This window comes from Protopterus annectens, chromosome 6.part1 (assembly GCF_019279795.1).
Source record: "Protopterus annectens isolate FY-2018-M chromosome 6.part1, PAN1.0, whole genome shotgun sequence".
NCBI lineage: Eukaryota > Metazoa > Chordata > Ceratodontiformes > Protopteridae > Protopterus > Protopterus annectens.
In genome coordinates this window covers 306,735,510-306,757,736 of record NC_056738.1, presented here as the reverse complement: position 1 = coordinate 306,757,736, position 22,227 = coordinate 306,735,510, and positions in this window count along the sequence as shown.

Below are 22,227 nucleotides of genomic sequence, written 5' to 3'. Positions count from 1 at the left end.
CACCTTTGAGGGTATGCGTTATGTGTACTTCGCCTAGGAGGTCTTTGGGGTTTAGGAAGGTTGCATTTATATGTGGGTCTATGTGTCTGCTTTGAATTGTGTCTGATGGGTGCAGCATGTGTACTAGTGACAACCTTATTGACTTCAGGAGTGCTTTTATGTGAGAGCTTTGTCTCCAGTGGCATTGTGCAAATACACCTCTCACATACCATATCAGTTTGAGAATAAACTGGTTGTCAGTAAACATTAGACAAGTTCTAGACTGCTTCAGAATGCCCATATCCACCAAACTAGTAACGGAGATAGTGGAAGAGCTCATATCCATGACAACAACCCTTTTTATTGATTAGGCAGTTAGAGTGAGAATATAAAGCAATGTCAGGAGTATCCAGTTTGCAACTTTGGAGACAGAGCTTGTCACTGCAAACTAGTTGTCCTGTGAGCAACTAGGGATTGGTGAAATATCAGTCGTGCTTTTACAGGAAAAATGTCACTCAAGGTGTCTGTGTCTGTACAGGGCACTGACAAACACTTGAGGGGAAACTAATAAGTAGAAACTGAAAATTTAAGGATGAAGTATTTTAGACAGATATTCTGAAGTTAGAAACAAGTCAAGCAGTACTTATTGAAAACAAAGAATTAGCTTGTCAAGAATGATGAAAATGGGGGAGTCGTGTGAATGGCTACTACCTACCTACTACTAGTGCAGGTCTCACCATAGCTTCACTTTGCTGGAATACAATGCTCCTTTGTTTTTTCTCTCACCAGAAGCAAAACAGCAGTCCCAAGATAAGAAGAAAGCCACAGCATGTTTGGTGATCCACAGTCTTGTTCCAGATGATGTAAGGGTCTGTAGGCCTGTTGTAGCCTTTTCCTGGTAGATGACTTGAATAGCAACCAAATCAATCAGGAATGTCAAGCACAGACACTCTCTGCCCAACCAGAAACAGTCCGGAATCAATGCACTCCTTCTCTTACCAGGACTAGAATATAAGCACAAATTCCAAGCTGTAACCTATGAAGCAGTTATTAGGCTTTCCAGTGATCAGCAGTAAACAGGAAGCAATGTCCCCGTGTTCCTTCTCTCAACATGAGAAAACATAAGCACTAAACCCAGATGACTACTGAGAGGCAGAATGTGGGCTTTTCAATAACTGGTGGTCTTGTAATAGATGATGAAGATTTTAAAGATAAGATGGAAAAAGATGGTTAACATCCTAAGCACTGCAGTCTGCACTAAGCATTTAGATATGAAAGAGGGGGTAACTTAATCTTTAGCTGTCTAAGTGGAGAGCCACTAATTTTAAAAGAGAAAGATTGATTAAAGGGTGTCGGCACTTTGTATTCTGGTTCTATGGAATACAGTGGGATGGCCAATACATTTAAATAGTTGAAGGGGAGTGATTTAATAAAATGATAAATTTGTACTTACAACAGCCAATGAAAGGGGAGAGGGGAAGAGATATGTGGTCAAATTAACATAAGGAGCAGGCAACTTGAAAGACAATTGGCTATAAGAACACAACGGCACCAGGGTGGAGGGTTGGAAAATTTTCCACGTAACTCACAAAAGACACAGCTGTGGTCTCTTTCCTAGTTTTAATTTGCAACTAAAAACAGACTACAAACAAAACACAGTGTAAAGAAAACAAATCACAACAGACAAAATAGAAGAAGGCAATAAAATAATACAAAATACAAGAAAGCAAACGCAAATTAATCTTTCCCTCACAGAAAGTTGTAGCAGAATCTTGGTGAGCTTTTCCAGTAAAGCTCTGAAATGTTTTATTTTACCCCTTAAATAGAAGGTTTAGTTGCCAGCTTCACCCTCAGTCCACAGATAATTAACTTTAATTGACATGTCCTGTTTTCTGTGTGACTCTAATTGACCTGTTCTAAATTCTGTGTGACTTGAGTTTTGCATTCCAGTACTCTGACATTTGCTGATATTCCTGTCAGTCTGCATGTAGTGCCACACTGCTTGCATACAGTAGCCTTGTTGATCTGTCCCTTATCTGACCTGATGTAGTCCATCAGCAGTATGAACAAGAGTGAGCTTATACCTGAATGCTGACATATACACCCTGCCACTGGGAACCCTTCTGAGGTCCCTGTTTATGATCATTTTTGTTCAGTTGGACTTAAGCTTTCAGATGACTGCAAGACATTCCTTTCTGAGTTCTTTTCATTGGTACATTTACTGAAATTTAAAGACATGGCAGTGTAATGGTTATGATCCTGTCTTCACAGACACAGAGGTCTAGAGCTTTATCACTTTTGTCACTCTCTGTGTGGAATTTTCATATTCTCCCAGTATCTTTGTGGGGTTCCTCTCACCTCTCATAAAAAGCACTCTAGGTGTTTCTGCCTCAAGGTTGGAAGGTACCAATTTCAAACCCAGCCTTTCCAGTTGAACTTGAGAGGTCAGCCAACAGAATCCCCCCAAAAATGAATAGAATTTTGGATAACAAAATAGATCATATGTGCTGGCTATTGGGCAGAAAAGTTGTGTTAGCAGTCACTTTAGTTATTAACTGTAATGCAAAGTATCCCCTCAAGATGAGAACACAGACCACAGGCTGTGAACTGTGTCAGGGATGTGGGGTAAATATTGACTCATGTGCTTCTTACCTTCAGTTAGTTATCAAATATTCAGTTGAGTGTGCTTGTCATGAAAAGATAACACCAGGACAAAGAGTGTACTATTCAACTTCTTACTTGATGCTCTTGCCTGATGTTGCACCATACTTAGCCCTTTCACCTTGCCTCATAAAAGAATAAAACCCCTCTCCTCTCACCATTTACACCCTTATCCATCCTCTTGCTTTCCTCTGGCTGATTAAAGAATAACCTGCTTTTACTGCAGATTGCTTTCCTCCCCTTCTGACCCTATCCATATTTGGAAATCCTGGTTGGCTGTGTTTTCTTCTTTTCTTCCTTCCTTATTTATTTACCTCCCTACCTCTCTGTAGTGGTACGTATCTCACAGTCACATGTGTTTTGCTTTCACTGTCTTTGAGGACCTACCAAGGATTGTCTATCCTGCCTGATTCTGCCTCTGTATGTTGTGCCAGAGAGGTAGTGGTGGTTGCATGAAAATTCCAGTAACCTCCAACTATAAACAAAGTTACAGCTGTGGTGGTGCAACGGTAGCATTGTTGCCTCATAGCAAGAGGTTCTCTCGTTCGATTCTCGGCTGGAGCACCTTCTGTGTAGAGTCTGCATGTCCTCGCCGCAGTCAAGTAGCGTTCAAAAGACATGTGTAGAATGGGCGTGCCTTCATTGAAGGTTGGGCATCGAGCTGGCACCTCGGCACCCGTAAAAAAAAAATCTACTGCCAATCATTAACCGGAGTTCCACTGTGGTGACCCCTAACTGGGAAAAGCCAAAAGAAGAAGAACAACAACATCCTGAAAGTCAGTTGTCTATGTCATGAGGATGACTAACACCATCTCCAGTTGTATGAAAATTTCAGTAACCTCCAACTATAAACTAAGTTACATCCTGAAAGTCAGTTGTCTATGTCATGAGGGTGACTAACACCATCTCCAGTTGCATGAAATTCCAGTAACCTCCAACTATAAACAAAGTTACATCCTGAAAGTCAGTTGTCTATGTCATGAGGGTGACTAGCACCATCTCCAGTTGTATGAAAATTCCAGTAACCTCAAACTATAAACAAAGTTACATCCTGAAAGTCAGTTGTCTATGTCATGGGGTGACTAACACCATCTGCAGTTGTATGAAAATTCCAGTAACCTCCAACTATAAACAAAGTTACATCTTGAAAGTCAGTTGTCTTTGCCATGAGGGGGACTAACATCATCTCCAGTTGTATGAAAATTCCAGTAATCTCCAACTATAAACAAAGTTACATCTTGAAAGTCAGTTGTCTATGTCCATCTCCAGTTGTATGAAAATTCCAGTAATCTCCAACTATAAACAAAGTTACATCTTGAAAGTCTGTTGTCTATGTCCATCTCCAGTTGCATGAAAATTCCAGTAACCTCCAACTATAAACAAAGTTACATCCTGAAAGTCAGTTGTCTATGTCATGAGGGTGACTAACACCATCTCCAGTTGTATGAAAATTCCAGTAACCTCCAACTATAAACAAAGTTACATCCTGAAAGTCAGTTGTCTATGTCATGAGGGTGACTAACACCATCTCCAGTTGCATGAAATTCCAGTAACCTCCAACTATAAACAAAGTTACATCCTGAAAGTCTATTGTCTATGTCCATCTCCAGTTGTATGAAAATTCCAGTAACCTCCAACTATAAACAAAGTTACATCCTGAAAGTCAGTTGTCTATGTCATGAGGGTGACTAACACCATCTGCAGTTGTATGAAAATTCCAGTAACCTTCAACTATAAACAAAGTTACATCCTGAAAGTCAGTTGTCTATGTCTATCTCCAGTTGTATGAAAATTACAGTAGCCTCCAACTATAAACAAAGTTACATCCTGAAAGTCAGTTGTCTATGTCCATCTCCAGTTGTATGAAAATTCCAGTAATCTCCAACTATAAACAAAGTTACATCCTGAAAGTCAGTTGTCTTTGTCATGAGGGTGACTAACACCATCTCCAGTTGTATGAAAATTCCAGTAATCTCCAACTATAAACAAAGTTACATCCTGAAAGTCTGTTGTCTATGTATTCCACTTCATTATACTCTTATATTATACTTCATTATGCAAAGTAATTAGCAATGGGTGACCATGAGTATATCTTCTCAGCTTGAGTATAGTAGTTATCCTTTGACACCTACCCCTCATCCATCCCATCCACTGTGTAATTCCAAAGTGCTTTAAAAGCCCTGGCTGTCTCAGTTTCAACCACCCAATTGCTATAATTGAGTCTGCCAATCAACTGTGCACTTTGTGGGAAAAAATACTTCATATGACTACCAGACTCATTTAGGTTGCACTTCAATTCCTTCCAAAATGGATTAAGTTCTATTATACAATGACTATCCACTAATATTCAAAAATGAGCACGCTGATTGGTCAGCCCAATCAGTGTGCCCATTGTAAATCCGAACATATACCAATGGAAAAAGGTCTGGTCACCTGGACTTTTTTCCATTAATATATGCAACAAAAAATGTACTTTTATTTCATTTTTGTTAATAAGCTGACAAAACTGGAGACTAAAATGAACAACAGAGATGGCACAGAGAAAAATAAAAGGATAACCAGGTGTGTTATATACAATTAAATAAACATACCTGATTATCCTTTCATTTCCTCTTTCCCATCTCTCCTGTGTGTTACAAGCCTCCTGGTTTGTTTATTTCTTTTTTTTTTGTTTTTAGTTAGTTTCTCCATTGCTTCTTCACACAGCACTGGTGTACTGCAAAAGCATAGAAACACAAGTCCCATACGCGTATTCGGTGGATCAGCAACACTCCAGGATATCAAAGGAAAAGTGGAAGACCACCATGGCACCATTATACAAAGACATTATTTAAGAAAAGTAAGTAATTTATTCTTAAATAATGTAATTGTATAATAGCAGTAACCGACTCAGTGGTGTGGTATATTGAAGATTTACCCATAGTTGCCTTTATGTAATCACTCAGGCTTCACCCTTGTGATTAAACCACACCAACCATGCATGGGTAAATATTCAATATATTGGCCAATCTACTAGAACTACAAGCTAAAACTAGACAACTTCGCTCTAGCGACAAAAATTAATCAAGGTCACCTAAACCAACAACACAGCAGAGGACTCCCTCTTCCCTAACTACATAGGCAATATTTGAAACAGCCTGCCTACTGCTGTTACCTCAGCAGGCTCAAAGATTACCTTTAAAAGACTCCTGAAAGAACACCTAAAGAACACATGGATATGCACATATCCCCACCTGGCTGACCCCCCCCCCTTACTTTTGCACTCTGAATTCAGCTTCATCATCAAAAGAATGCAACTTCTCTAGCTTCCTTCTAGTTCCACCTCTAATTCATACCCCTTATTCAATGCCCACATGTCACTGCTAGGACACTGTTATCTATCCACTAAACTTTACTTTTCTCTTTACACCTCTACTCTTACTCTATACTTAAGCTACTTCTTACTCCTGCTTTTCTTATTTAACCTGTTATCCAGTTTCCCATCTTTGTCTCTTCTCCTGCTACTATACTCCCTACTATGTCTAATCTTTGCTCTGTTTGTTGCTATACTCCCTACTGTGGCTAACTTGCTCAAAGTCAACTGTATAAAGCAAAAAAATGCAACCTCTACTAACAACATTCACCATTATGTAATGTCTGAACCTAAAACTGTGAAAGATGTCTTCGGTCTATGTAAATATGTTAAATCTTAAGCTTCAATGCTATGTTACTAGTCAGTGTTAAGTTTGGTACTATCTATGTAAATTTGAATGCTTCTGTATACACTTTATATTTTGCTTAAAATTTAACTGTGGAGCTTTTCTCCCCGAACCTTCGCTGAAAATGCACATACATCCAGTTGGACTTTCCTGGTCAACAAATGTAAAATAAATAAAGAAATAAATAAATAATATACCACAACGACATTGTCGGTTATTGCTATATTACAGTATCTTCTGAACACACACACACACACACACACACACACACACACACACACACACACACACACACACACACACACACACACACAGTCACTTTACTTCTGCCATGTCAGTCTGAACCTTATTGATACTGCATTTGTGGTACATTTATAATGAATTGGACATCTAGATAATGAATGTATACTAATACTTTTAGTATATAGATCTGCATCTATTTGCTGACTGCTTTCAGTTAGTTCAGAATGACCATGTGGCTGCTTGTCACTAGATTATGTCTTCTTTTTTCTTTGTTGCTTGCTTCCCTGCCCTGTGAATTTCACCCAAATGTGCTTGAAATGTGAAGGTTCATCTCAAACATGATATTTTTTTAAAATAAAACAGCCTTGATTTCCTGATTGAAAAAAAAATGGGATATCGTCAGTTTTCCTAAGATTCATGTCAATTTGCCAAAGAAAATTTCAGCAAGTGCATATACACAGATTTGAAGTGATGAAAGCTGTTTTCAGCAAATCTCAAACTATGTTTTTTTTGCATTGCAGGGAGCAAACCCTCTCATATGACATGTGGCTGGGATATATTTTTGTTGTTGTTGTATCTTTCGGCTTTTCCCAGTTAAGGGTCGCCACAGCGGAACTCCGGTCCGCTAATGATTGGCAGTAGATTTTTACGTACCGAGTTGCCAGCCCTGACGCAGAACCTTCAACGAAGGTACGCCCATTCATGCATGTCTCCACACAGAAGACGCTTTAGCTGAGAATCAAACAGGACAATGTCTTACTGTGAGGTGACAACACTACCACAGCACCACCACCGCCCGGTAATTTACTCTGGTTCTATCCTGGCATTCAGTTGTTCTCTCCCATTTCTCCATTTGCCTTATGCTGATTTCTTCAGCTGTCCATTCAAGGTTAGATCATAATTCCAGTTAAGAGTAAATAGTTAAAGTAGCACATTGCATTCACTTTAAGTGATGCAGTTTTCTGCATTTAGTTTCATTCAGCTGTTATACTTGACATCTGTAAAAGCTACACATTGTCAAAAGATTAACTGATCATTTAGAAGTAACATAACACATCTAGTACATGTGCTAACTGGACTGAAAATCACTAACATTGCCTTGCCCCAATAATTCCAGCCGTGCTCTGTTCTCTGTATAAATGTTGACAAAAAACTCTTTGTGAGACAGAATTATCTTTTATCACAACCAAAGACTCTGCCATGCACAATTCTGTGTTATCATAGGTCTTGTCATATAGCATTCAATGCTGACAGTGCACCTTTTCTTGTTCATTAATTATTATTTTATGATTACACCTGACATCACTTGGCATGTCAGATTAAAACTAAGGTTTCTATCAAACCTGGCCCTGGTTCTTTTGTATGAAGCATTTTGCTAAGGCTTAAGTACACCAGACCTTTCACTGCAGAAGTAGGGCACTCAGCTTTTCAAACTTCAAGAGTACTAACAATGTGTTCTAAAATCTGATCTACAAATTCACTATGAATTTAACTTGCATTTTCGGTTTTCTCATTGTGCTTGAAACTGTCATTTGCATGTGATATCAACTTTCTTCTTGTAAGGAAATAACTAGACTTTGCTATGAAAAACACTGCCTTCTGATTAGCTGTTGAAATACATGGTAATAGCACCTGTTTGTACTTGTTAATGTAAACATAGAAACACATAACAGAAAGTAAATGATCTACTGCACTCCCTAATGTTTGTATACATGTAAATACTCCCTAGGAATTGCAAGATGTGGCTGACAAATACGATATGGATCTGGGGCACCGCTATCTGTAGAGAAAATCATAAATAGAGTACCTCCAACACACTTACCTACCCACTACCAATTTGTAAGATGTTACAGACCTTTCGAGAAGAAAAACTTTTACTGTCAGAGCTGCCACCTTTGTAAAAGGTAAAAACTGGATGTTGAATTGTACAGAGTTCTGCTGTTTTGTATGTTGTTTCTCTTGTTAACTATTTGCAAAGTCAATGTAATATTGAGTATGCTTATATTGACTGATAAAGATGTTTGCTAGTCTCTTTAATATTATCAGTGAATTGCTATGATGCTTAAAATGTTTATATCAAATAAACACTTGGAAATTAATAAAATGCTGTTCTGATATAACCAAAGAGGAGCAGTAATTGAAAAACCTGTGTACATTTACTTGCTATAAACTACTCCCCGTAGCATTTTTTACAGTTTATTTTCCTAAATCCAGGTCTCAGTTCTACATACAGGTAATTTAGCAATGATCTGTACAATGTGTAAATAACTATACTTTTACTGTGTAAGGATTAATCTTTCATCCGATAGTTATGATAGAAAATGAAGGCTATGAGCGGTTATCTTGTAGTACAGCATTTTATTCTCTCATACTTCATTAGCCTACTGAATGACTCTGTCCACTTCATCTAATCAGACAGTGCTCCCAAGCCGAGTCTGGAAAAAATATTCATATGGATCAGGGCTCCACCCTAGTTAACAAATGCAAATAAATAAATGCCTGTTATTTTAATTCAAAGGTAAGCATACAGTGAGCAAGACAATGTGTGCAGTAAACAAGACAGTATGCAATGAAACTCAGACTAAAATGATGTATACGAAGATGTGATGCAACTATATAAGCAGAAAAGAGCAATTGCAGTTAGTCCACAAACATACACACATGCACAATACAGTATGACATGCATGTATTGCACATAAAGGTAGTGATCAGAATGTGCAAGTACATAGGGCACTTTTAAAAAAGCTTAAGCTGTCAGCTTCATTACACACAGGAATAAAACCATAACTGTGAGCCAAGTGACTTGGGAGACTAGTAGCCTAGGTACTACGGACATGATGTGTGAGGATGACAGTAAACATCTGATTCTGGCTTTGTCCTACTAGGTGTGAATTGACCTGGCACAGTGCAGTGCCAACATCCACAGGAGAGGGAGAGAGTGAAGGTGACTGCCAGGGGTGCATGGCATGCAGCACATAGGCCAGGAATGTACACTTGGCTCTACTAAGTCATGCTCACATGGCAGATTTCATGGAGCATGTATAGGAATGGTCATGCTCACAAGATAAAGGTGTAGGGGCTTCCCATCACTGTGTGAGTATGGTAGCCCACTGGATGGAGTGTGCTAGGATCAGTAAATAGAAAAAATTCCTCATGGATGCTTTGGTGATTTACACAAACACTATAACTGGCTCATGTGTCAATGACAGGGAATGAATGTGCACTGTTGTAACACATGCTTGATGGCTGCCAGGCAAAGGGCTGTATAATGACTAAGAAATGCTGATGGCACTCCGAATGTCATCATACCAGTAGCCATATGAACTGCCGAGACTGGTAATCCCAATGCAAAGTTCTAGAATGTGGGGAATGATTGCCCAAAAATCCTTACTTACGTAGACTTAGTCTGAGATTGCCATTTCTTGAAGTATTCCCTTTTCTCCAAGGTATGGCAATCTTGAAGTTGATATATAAATTTGGAAAGGGTGTGCAGGTGGGTTTGTTCCCTGCAAAAAAACAAGCTTGAAGGAGAAAAGCAGTGTTGGATATTCACTTTTTATCCTATATTTTCAGCCCTTTTTCCTGCATTTTGGGACTCAGTATTGTGAGTCCTGATATTTCAGTAGGATGCCCATGACATCCATACCTCCCAGAAAAATGTGTACTGTATGTGTAAGATATCTAGTACATACTTGTCTGTGGAAGAGATAACAAAGCACAGCATCCTGTGTCAGATATATTGAAACGTGGTTTCCCAACAGATACATGAGTGTATGTAGTGGATGTTAATGAGACAGAAACAATGGTATCACGTAGTAAAGCTGAAAGAGTGACATGAAGCACTTTGTAGTCATGGAAGTAGAATGCAGATGATGTCAGCTTTATCAGCCATCAACTTAGCAACAGCTATATACTGGAATGCAGACATTTGTGCATTAACAATCCTGTTGCTGGCAGATAAGCAATGCAGCAGGTCTCCTGCCATATATCCTGCATATGGAGTGCATCAATCAGGCATCTGTCCATATTTTCAGTATATCCAAGTGTCTACCCTGTCAAGGTGTGTGTCAGTAAACATGTTACATCTCCTCAGCCTGTCTCAGAGACTAATGAAGGCAGTGTCATTTGTTGAATGTGATATAGTCACAGCCCTGCATGGAAGTTACACAATGTTTGCTGTTTCAGCTCTCTGATATAAACTCCTGTACAGTTCTGGTTGGTGCGGATGGCTAACTGCTGCCCAAGTCAGTGCCTTATGGGCTATTTTTTTTCATGTATATTTCCACACCTGTCATGTCCATTTATAAGTCAGAAATAAAAGACAGAACAGCTTTTAAATATGTATCTATATATCTATCTATTTATATTTATATATATATATATATATATATATATATATATATATATATATATATATATATACTTGACACCATATCACCATATAAGAAACCAATCCCATTAATACAGGTCTGCCCTCAATGACTAAATCACCTGGTAGAGGTGCCGCCATCAGGCACATTAGCTGGCTCACCTGGACATGGTTCATGGTGCTTTGCAAAGATTTACATTCTTATTTTGGCAGACCTTGCACCAGCTCGTCCCATGCTTTGGAGAAGTGGACCATATGGAAGATATCCATAGAAAGCATAGAAGTAGCAGCTTTGGACGTGGATGGTGCAAAAGCTCATTTTTGACTACCCACCACATATAGCATATAAGCATTTAACATGGCCAATGCTTCACAGCAGACATATCTGGCCCCTCAGCTATCCAGATTTTCACAGAATGTCCAGATTTTTGCCTCATATTTTTGGTCTGTTTCAGTACAATTTGTATTTTTTGGCAAATTACTAGGGATTTAAGTCACTACATAATAATGCATGCTAACACAGATCCTGTTATTCAAGTAACATTCTATGTTTATAAAAGTAATATTTAAAATTTGTCCCTATTTTGGGCCTTTGTCCACCTGTTATTTTAGACTTTGTCCAGATTTCTTTCACTAAGAAGTTGAGAGGTATGATTCTATAAACATGGTTTCAACCTTTGTGAATAATATATGCCAGGGCATGCACATTCTTGTACAGCAACAGAAAAAGTTGTGGAAGTGAATACATTGTGCCATGAATACGGTACGTGTTACATGTATCAGTAATACCATCAGCAATATAGTGCTATCATTTATCTTCATGCTTGGATTCTTAAAGAGCCACTAACAGGGCTTTTCTGTTTTAAATAATGTTATTTTTATCTTCTTGCTGATGCTAGAAACATTTCAGTACTTCATATTTTTCAAATCACTTTATTTACTGCCTTATTTTTTAAATCTCATCAATATTAAAGTGACCTGGATGACATTATCTAAGAAAATAATTACTTCTGGAATGAGATACTTCAGTGTTTTTGTTGTGTTTGTATGTGCATATGTTTTAAAATGCAAAGATTAAGGGGGCATCTAAGTATGATTTTGAGTGTAGAATAGATGTGAACAGAGAATGTACAAAATAGATTTAGTATCTCTCTCTATATATATTTATTTATTTATTTTTGGGGGAACAGGGGACTCAAGTGTTACAATCTGAGAGTACTGTGAACTATAGTTATTCAGGTTGGCAATGTGGACATCAGAGCAAGTTAAGTTATTTAACATAAAATATTTTACAGTCTCTAGCTACACTGCTGAATAGAATTGCTGTATTTTTTCTAGGTGGTACCACGTTACCACCAACTGAGGGCCTCTTTACAAACCTCACCAGGGCAAACCTACTTCAACTTATAGAAGACCTATGCAAAATTCCTAGCAATCCCTTGCAAATGGAGCCAATTGAGAGTGCTGCCATCCACCTCTAACTTTTATTAACACATAAACAGCTGCATAGAAAACTCAGTATTTGTCTGCTTCAAATATAATAGTAAATTCAAGAAAAATCCTCTCTGGTGGAGTTTCCATATTCATAAACTTTAAAACAAAGGAAGAAAAATAATTAAATGTTATAAGGAATTCCTATCCCATTATCTCAGTAATACACTGAAACATGCCAGCAAGGAACCTGAGTAATATTAGAAAATGTATGCACACTCAGCTTAAGGTCACTACAGATACCAAAGGAAACTAGAAATCTTTCTTCAGTTATGTCAAGAAATTCAGGAATAATGTCCAACAGTGCACCGCCTTCATTTATAATGGTATCACATATTCTAATCCCAAGGATATAGCCAGTATATTAGCAGTAGCAGTGAAGTTTATTGTCATGTTTACTGTACCTACCCAGATTGTTGCCCTCAGTATCCCTGAAAATGTAGTTTCCCTTTAAATCTACTTAGAAAAAGTCTTAAAATCCCTGTCAAAGACTAAGAATAATACTTCCATGGGACCAGACAGGATACCAGGCTGTCAAGTATCCACTGTCTGAGCCTATACTTAAAGCGCTCAGCCTCAGCCTGTTCACAGTATATGAACCTGATACCAGGAGAGAAGGCACTGCGACTCTCCTACACTAGGGGCCACCTCTAAATACCTAGGTAATTATAGGCCCATCAACCTCACCAGCCTTCTATGCAAAGCCATAGAAGATATTATATAAGAACTCATTTCAGTAGATGCAGATAACTTAACTGATATAGGTTTTTGGGAAGGTGTCCTGCCTCTTAAATCTGGTAAGCTTCTTTGAAAAGGTTGCAAAGGAAATGGGACTGTGGTCACTCAGTGCAAACTGTTTTTCTTGATCTGGACAAGGCATTTGACATTATACTTCATGCTCATATTGTTAAAAAAATGAAAAACTTAATGTCAGCCCATGTTATCTGCTGGATTACAATTTGGCTTTCTGTCAGATCCCAGGTTCTGAGAGCTGCTGGTACCCTGACTGAATGTAATATTTTAACTAGTGGAGTTTCACAAGGATCAGTGAAGGGTCATCTCCCATTTGGCATTTATATTTATTCTGCAGATATCCAGGCCAATATCCTGAAGTTTGGTTGTCCAAGTTTGCTGATGATAGCAAGCTGGGCACTATTATCTGCTCATCCACTGATAACTAAGCAGTCTCAACAAGGGCTAGAATATGCACATACCTAGTGTACTGAAAATGGGCTTGAGTTATATGCAAAAAAGTGCAGTGCTGAAAAGCTGTCCCCACCTTAGATGTCATAAATGGTACTTCTTCTCAGACAGATTTGGTCATAAGATATCTGGGTACTTATGTGAGAAATTCTCTCTCATTCGTTCATCATGTCTCTACCACAATCAGGAAATTCATCTGTTTAGCACTAGGGACCTAAATCTACACAAATAAATAAACAGGACTCACTGCATGGAATGGTGCTTAACCCAATGTATTCCCAGCCTGTGCAATAAATAGCTGTTACAGGTCAAACAAAGTTCCACACCGAGTCCTTTAAAGGCTAGTCTTGATGATAGGATGGGTAGACACAAATTTACATCAGGATTGTTATGTATATCTCTACTGAATTTGGGAAGTGAGCACTAGTATCTGGTTGAAAACGGAGGCATGGACTTCTATATATGTCTACTTAAAGGTGCATATGGTAGGCATCTTATGATCATGGTGATCACTTAACTAATATTGTTCCTATATTCCTATAAACCATTTCTTGCTAAAATCAACATTATATGTGTGAATTGGGGCTTGGAGGATTTCATGGCAGAGATCAAAAACATGGGTGGGCCACCTGACTCTCAGATGTCATTGGATCTAAATGAAAACAATGTATAAATATGAAAGCTGACTGCTTTTGGAGGTCAAGATATTAGATGGTACTGCAACTACAAAATCAGATGCTCAGGTTCATCAAATAGCAGTGAAAAATTTCATAACTTATATAGCTCTTCCAGAACCAGAAATGACCCTCCAAGCAGTCCCAATCCAAGAATGCACTGGGTGGTAGAAAGAAGAGGACTAGAACCTGCTACAGGTGAACAAAAAGCTGGAAAACCTGGAAATAGGTAGCACAATAATGATTTAAAGTTGGCTGAGCTCCCAGAATGCAGTGAAACTATTCAGCGTCACCGAGACAAACCTGCAGAAAACTTTAAACCTTGCCCCGGCAAAATCCATAGTTATTGAAAAAGCACATGGATCCACTAAACCTGGTAATCTATAAGGTGATCCACAGATCCAAATTATTTTCAAGCTGATGAATCTTGTAGAAAAAAAGAGGAAGATATTGCAGGTGGATAGATAAGAGTGCTCCATCATGTTGTGTGAGCAACAAATGAGACTATTCAAGGATTATTCCTTAGGAACAGTACAGAAACACAAGGCTTTCTCCTTACTTATGCTTCTGTGCTACAAGACCAATCACCCAACTATGTTCAGATATGCGACAACTTTAGTATAAAATATCAGGAGATAATTATTTCTTCTCCTGTCCTGAAACTGCCCTACAGTGCCTTATGAGTAAATTACTAGGATAGTTTGTTGTGAATGATACAAGGAGCATAGGCCTTAAGCACATATCCAAAGTAACAGTCCTTCCATAGTGAGCTAAACCTGCAGTGGGCCTAGAAAAATATGACCTTATCTTAGTTTCAACAAATTCACTATCAGGAAACATCCCCACTAAGGGAGACTTACAATCACAATATCTAGACAATCCTGATAAGAGAATACATAGCTCTTTGGCCAGGCAAACTTTAATAGTGATGTTCCACTTACGAATAGAGGCAGTCTGTGCATTCAAAATTGCTGATGTCATTTAAGTATCTAGTGAGTACTGCGCAACTGATGTTGCAGATACAAGAAAGGAAGACTCCCTCCCATTAGTAACACAAGCAAAAGGAATAGAAAAATGCATTAAACAAAGAAATGATAAGAAGGTCAAATTCCATGCAAAAAAAGGAGCAAAAGCAAGGAGAAACCACATATGAGGATAATTAGATTTAAGTAACCAAACTTGAGTGGATACCTGCACAGAAATGCAGACAAGAACCAAAATAAAAGTGCACAGAATGGATCATAAATGGTAAATCAATGAATTTATTAAAATCAGTATCAATAGTTCAGCATTTTCGTCTAATAAATAATAGACATCTTCAGAACTGAAAACCGTCTATAGATTGTTGAATTTATAGTCTGTTTGTTAGTTATATAGTTCAATCAATCTAACCTATTTGAAGTGATACCATCATCCAAAATTATCTAAGTAAATAAATGTGTACATTCCTTACCAAGCCATCAACATTTTTCCACATATAAAACTTACATCATAAAAATACAAGCAATATACCTGGTTAAACCAGTCAGCTCATTGTAAATATTGTAAAGGAACTGTCATAAAAATACAGTACACACAAGTCTTAATTTAGCTGCCCTTGTCTTTAAAACTGAATTAATGGACACCATTTCATTAATGCCTGGGTTATTATGTGCATTAAAACAGAAGTGCCATAACAGTTCCTTATATTCCAGGTGACTTTCCCATACTCCACTTCTTGGATTAGGTTCCACAATTTCAAGTATACTGAAACAGATCTTCCTAAAGTTGTTACAGGATAAAGGGTGTTTAAACAAAGCACTTTTGTCATTGGCCGTATCCATGTCATAAAAGTGCTCATAGATTCTTTTCCTGAAGGGGTGCTTGGTCTTGCCTACTTAAAATGCAGGACAAGAAGAGCACTTAGCTAAATAAAACACCCTACTCATACCACAGATCTTCTTTTTTTTTTTCTTTTTCTTTCGGCTATTCCCATTAGGGGTCGCCACAGTGGATCATCTGTTTCCATTTCTTCCTGTCCTCTGCATTGTGATCTGTCACACCAACCACCTACATGTCCTCTCTCACCACATTAATAAACCTTATCTTAGGCCTTCCTCTTTTCCTCTTACCTGGCAGCTTCATCCTTAGCATCCTTTTCCCAATATACCCAGCATCCCTCCTCAGCACATGTCCAAACCAATGCAATCTTGCCTCTCTGGCTTTGTCTCTAAACCGTCCAACCTGGGCTGACCCTCAAATATACTTATTCCTAATCCTGTCTACCCTCATCACACCCAGTGCAAATCTTAACATCTTTAACTCTGCCACATCCAGCTCTGACTCCTGCCTTTTTGTCAATGCCACTGTCTCCAACCCATATAACATAGCTGGCCTCACTACCCTCTTGTAGACCTTCCCTTTCACTCTTACTGGTACTCGTGTGTGACAAATCACTCCTGACACTCTTCTCCACCCACTCCACTCTGCCTGTACTCTCTTCTTCACCTCTCTTCCACACTCACCATTACACTGAACTGTTGATCCCAAGTATTTAAATTCATCCACCTTCGCCAGCTCTACTCCCTGCATCCTCACCATTCCTCTATCCTCCCTCTCATTCACACACATATATTCTGTCTTAGTCATGCTGACCTTCATTCCTCTCCTCTCTAGAGCATATCTCCACCTCACCAGGGTCTCCTCGACCTGTTCCCTACTCTCACTACATATACCACAGATACCATGTAAGAAATACACAATACTCTTAGATGTATTTTGTAAGGTTAGCTTATTTTCCCTATGAAAAAAATAAATAAATTAAAAAAAACTGAAAAACTAGTAGTCTTAAAACTTCATTGATGAGCTCAGTTACAAATAGTTATTTTTGGCCTGCTCATGGTGAGGAAGCTCTCCCCAGTCCCTTCAGTGTACATGCCTGCAACACACTTGGTCTGCCTGTATCATCACAGCTCGCCCCCCCCCCCCAGCAACTTCAGCATTGCCAAATAAAACCACTGCTATGGTGCATTTTCTCCCTATAGTTATTGCAAGCCAAGAATAAGACTTTTTAATAAGGATACCTACCAGACAAGTCTGCATAGCACACTTGGTCTGCCTATATCACAGCAGCTCGAGTCCCCCCCCCCCCCCAGCAAATGCAACATTGCCAAATAAAACCACTGCTATGGTCTGGTTTCTACCTACAGTTATTGCAAGCCAAGAATAACATTTTTTAATAAGGATACCTACCAGACAGTCTGCATAGCACACTTGGACTGCCTGTATCATTGCAGCTTGGTCCCCCCCCCCCCAGCAACTGCAACATTGCTAAATAAAACTATTGCTAGTGTCCGGTTTCTCCCTACAGTTATTGCAAGACAAGAATAACACTTTTTAATAAGGATACCTACCAGATAAGTCTGCACAGCACACTTGGTCTGCCTGTATCATCACACCTCGGGTTCTTCTTCCCTTCCCAAGCAACTGCAACATTGCCAAATAAAACCACGGCTATGATCTGGTTTCTCTCTACAGCTATTGCAAGCCAAGAATAACACTTTCTAATAAGGAGACCTACCAGACAAGTCTGCATAGGTGACTGGATGTTTACAGTTCTTGTTATTAGCAGATTTGGTCCTTAATAGTTATGTTTTAAACATTGTGATTTGTTATTTACATTTCTTTTTATAGCAAATTTGTTACTTTCACTAGTTATTTTTTTAAACCTTGTTTTGACCTGCAAGCACACCTGCAAGGACTCTCCCCACCCCAGGCAACTGTAGCTTTGTCTCTTGCCACTGGGTGGCACAACTAATAATAATATACTTGCTGAATCTTGTTCCAAATAAATCTGCCTCCCCATTGAATACTTTTAAAGTAAGGCTAGTACCATTTACTTAGTGTATTTTGTTCCCAGATAGACTTGCCTTCCTTTGTTTTACTTACACACCAAGGCCATAAAAGTAGTGTTTATGCAACTATCTGCTTACACTCCTACCATTCTGCTTCTACCTCTTCCTTGCTTTCACTTACCTTACAGCTCCAATGCTTCCACTTCTCATACTGATTGTTTTTCTTTGCACTCTGCTGTGAGGGGGACCAGCCTGCTCTATTATCCCTCGCTATGCTCAGGCTCTCTCTGCTCCCCTACCCTACCCCCATTCCCTCCCACCTCTGCATCACCTATACTTATACCAACACTAACCACTCCCCTAGCTTCCCCCAATCAAAAATCATCCTCTATCCACCAATCACACCTCACTTAACCAATACACTACTTGTAATACTCCTCCCTCTTCTCACACAACTTAATTGTAACTGTCCTTAATCACTCTACTCCCACCACACTATACCAACTCCCCTGTGTCCCTACATCTTCATCACACCATCCAGATAACCTAACATTTAAAAAGAATACACACCATGCTCTTTCTCCTGCCCAGACTCTATAACCTACTGCTATCAGTATACTATCTAACATCCTACACTCACCTACAGATACATGTCCATAGCCCCACGCTATATTATACTAATGCCATCCACTCCTCACTCTCCTTCCTTGCCATCTCCTCCCAACTCTACAATCACACAGCTATTGCATACTTCCACTTCAAGCATGTATTTGTCAACAATTGAAAAACAAATATGCCACGGAGACCTTGTACCAGGAAGCAAACCAAGCGTGATCTTAACGAATTTATTTATAACAAACGTTTTCGCCACACACCAGTGTGGCTTCCTCAGAGAAAAGTAAAAAACAATAAGATAAGGCACACGCCCCTTTTATACAACTCAAAAAGGAAATGACAACATAAATTCCTAAGAAAATAAAACTTAAAAAGCAGAACTTAAAAACATCAGGCATTTTCAACATAGCAAGAATACAAAAAAATATACTTCATATAAGTAATGACAATCTTAAAAAATTTTTGGTAAAAGTATATAGTGTGATGCTGCCAAAACATCAGCATAAAAAATAAAATAATAAAGTAATAAGAAATTATACTAACAAAATATGTAAATATGTTTATGTGTATACAACATGGAGGTGAAACTAATGGTGAAACAGGGTATGGAAAAAATTAATATAAAGCAACCTCATTAACCCAAAGGTCACATAAATAAAACTCAGGTAACAGCTAAATACCAAGAGGGATATGCTTTTTGTATGTAAATAGTACCATGTGAAATGGTACATACAAAAAGCATATCCCTCTTGGTATTCAGCTGTTAATTTTATTTTTATGTTTGATGTTCAATCATTACACTATATACTTTTACCAAAAATTTTTGTTTTTCTGCTTTTAAGTTTTATTTTCTTTAGGAATTTATGTTGTCATTGTAACAAACGCTATAAATAAATTCGTTAAGATCACGCTTGGTTTGCTTCCTGGTACAAGGTCTCCGTGGCATATTTGTTTTTCAACAGTTCCTGGTCTTTCGTATTCACATGTATTTGTCAACAATACCAGTAACCACTCCAGCAAAGACCTTCACATACTCCCCAAGTTGTCACAAAAACATGTATGTATATTATCACAGATTCTCCGCAGTGGTGATATACACCCCAATCCTGGGCCACATACTGCACAACATACCATCATGGCTACCATTTCACCACTTACTCACATTAAAACTACAGACCTTCTCATTCTTAACATGAACCTTAGAAGCCTAGTTAACAAAAATCACAGACTTTCTTGCAGTCATTGCACAATGCTCACCAGACATTCTTATAGCAACAGAAATTTGGCTAAAACCCCATATAAGAGACCTAGGCATACTCCCACAAGGTTATAGCATACACATGTTAGACAGGATAAGGAAGAGGTGGTGGGATTGCAATCTTCTACAAAGATAACCTAAGCATAGACTACCTACCCATCATATATTCTTATGATAACAACTTTGAAGTCCTAGTAACACGGCTCAAAATCAACCCAAAGAAAAATATTCCCATAATAGCCACTTACATACCTCCCAACAATACTCCAACTGCCATTGAGGAACTCATAGCCTGGGCAGCCTCAACCTACACCCATGAAACCATTATCACAGGTGTCTTCAACTTAGGCTGGAACACTTGCACCGGTGATAATCCCGCCACCTTCATAAATCTACATGGTTTGTCCCAAACAATGCAGTTTCCCTTTCTAATAGATAAACACTACAAAAGGGAATTCATCTTAGACTGGTCATTTATTAACAGTACCACCCACAACTCTCTTCTCTGGATGCCTTCCAAATAATTAAAGTGAACACAGACCTACCTACCTAATCTGTCATCAGCTCAGTCCACCCAGAACCATAGTTTACAAAGTTGTTCAAAATACCAAAAACTTCTCCAACAAAGCATTCTTAGACATGCTCAATAAATACAACTGGAAACCACTCCATCATCTCCATCTTGACCAGGCCGTAACATACTTCAATGACACATTTCTAGCTATTCTAAATAGCTTAGCACCAACTCGTACATGTTGTGTTAAAAATAAGAGATTGCCCTGGATATCAAAAGAAACTATTAGACTTCAAAAACTAAGGGACAAAATGTGGTTTCAATACCAAAAAACAAAAGACAATAAAACTCTGCTAGCATACCAGCAGCTCCACAATCAAACAAAAAACCCCTCAAACTAGACAAAAAACATATTTGACATCTATACAAAACAAATATGAAAACAATCCCAAAACGTTCTGGCAAGCAATTAACTCACTCCTCCACCCAGGTAGAACTACAACCCCAGAACCAGCAACCAATAATCAAAGCATGAGTATTTCCTCACAAATCAATGCCTACTTTATAAACACCATCCTCTCCTTAGTTACAGTGAACAATTCCATCCCACCATCTCTTCCACCTAATGTAGAAACTAACAACACTTTTGACCTCAAACCTGTCCCAACTAACACAATAAGAACAATGCTGAAAAAACTGAAACCTTCTTCCTTAGCAGGTGACCAATTTCCTAATGAGTACCTCAAACATTCAGCTGATGCCATAGCTCTGCCTATCTCCATTCTGATAAATAGGTCTATAATAGAACAATATGTCCCAAAGTTATGGAAAATTTCCTATATGACCCTTCTCTACTTAAAGAAGAAACATCAGTAGAATTAAACAATTACAGACCCATAGCCATCCTTTCCCCCTGTGTCAAAATTCTGGAAAAATGTATCCTCACTCAATTACTACAGTACCTGTTATCTCACAACCTTATCTCTCCCTCCCAACATGGTTTTAGATGGAAACACAGTGCCACCACAGTCCTAATTAATTTCTCTAACACCATCAACCAACTGAGAAATTCAAACCAGCAAGTAGCATCAATCTTCTTTGACATGTCAAAAGGGTTCGACACTGTCTCCCATCAGAAACTCCTTAGTACTCCTGCCTCAGTAAACCTATCAAAGACTTCCCTCTCCTGGCTCTTAAGCTATCTTTCTGACAGACAACAAGCAGTACAATGGAAATCTGAACTCTCCCCACTTCTGCATATCTTGGTTGGAGTCCCCCAAGAGTCCATACTAGAATTCCTTCTTTTCACCATCTTCTCCAATTAGCCTCATTCACAACACACATTAAAGTAGTTCAATATGCAGATGATTCATTATAATGATACATTAACAGACCTCCAAATAGTAGCCCAACAAGCTTTAATGATATACAAACATACCTAAGTAAATCACAACTAATCCTGAATCCCAAAAAGACACAGGTAATGCTATTTACCAGTAGCAAAGAATCACCAGCCACACCACCTTTCACCATTCTCTCAGCAAACAATACAGTCATCCAACCAGATGAGCATACAAAACTCCTTGGCCTGACAATCAAAACAAACTCAGATTTGACCAACATATAGCCATCACAATTAAGAAAGTTCACATCAGACTTGGCTCACTGTACAGAAGCAAGCCATTCCTC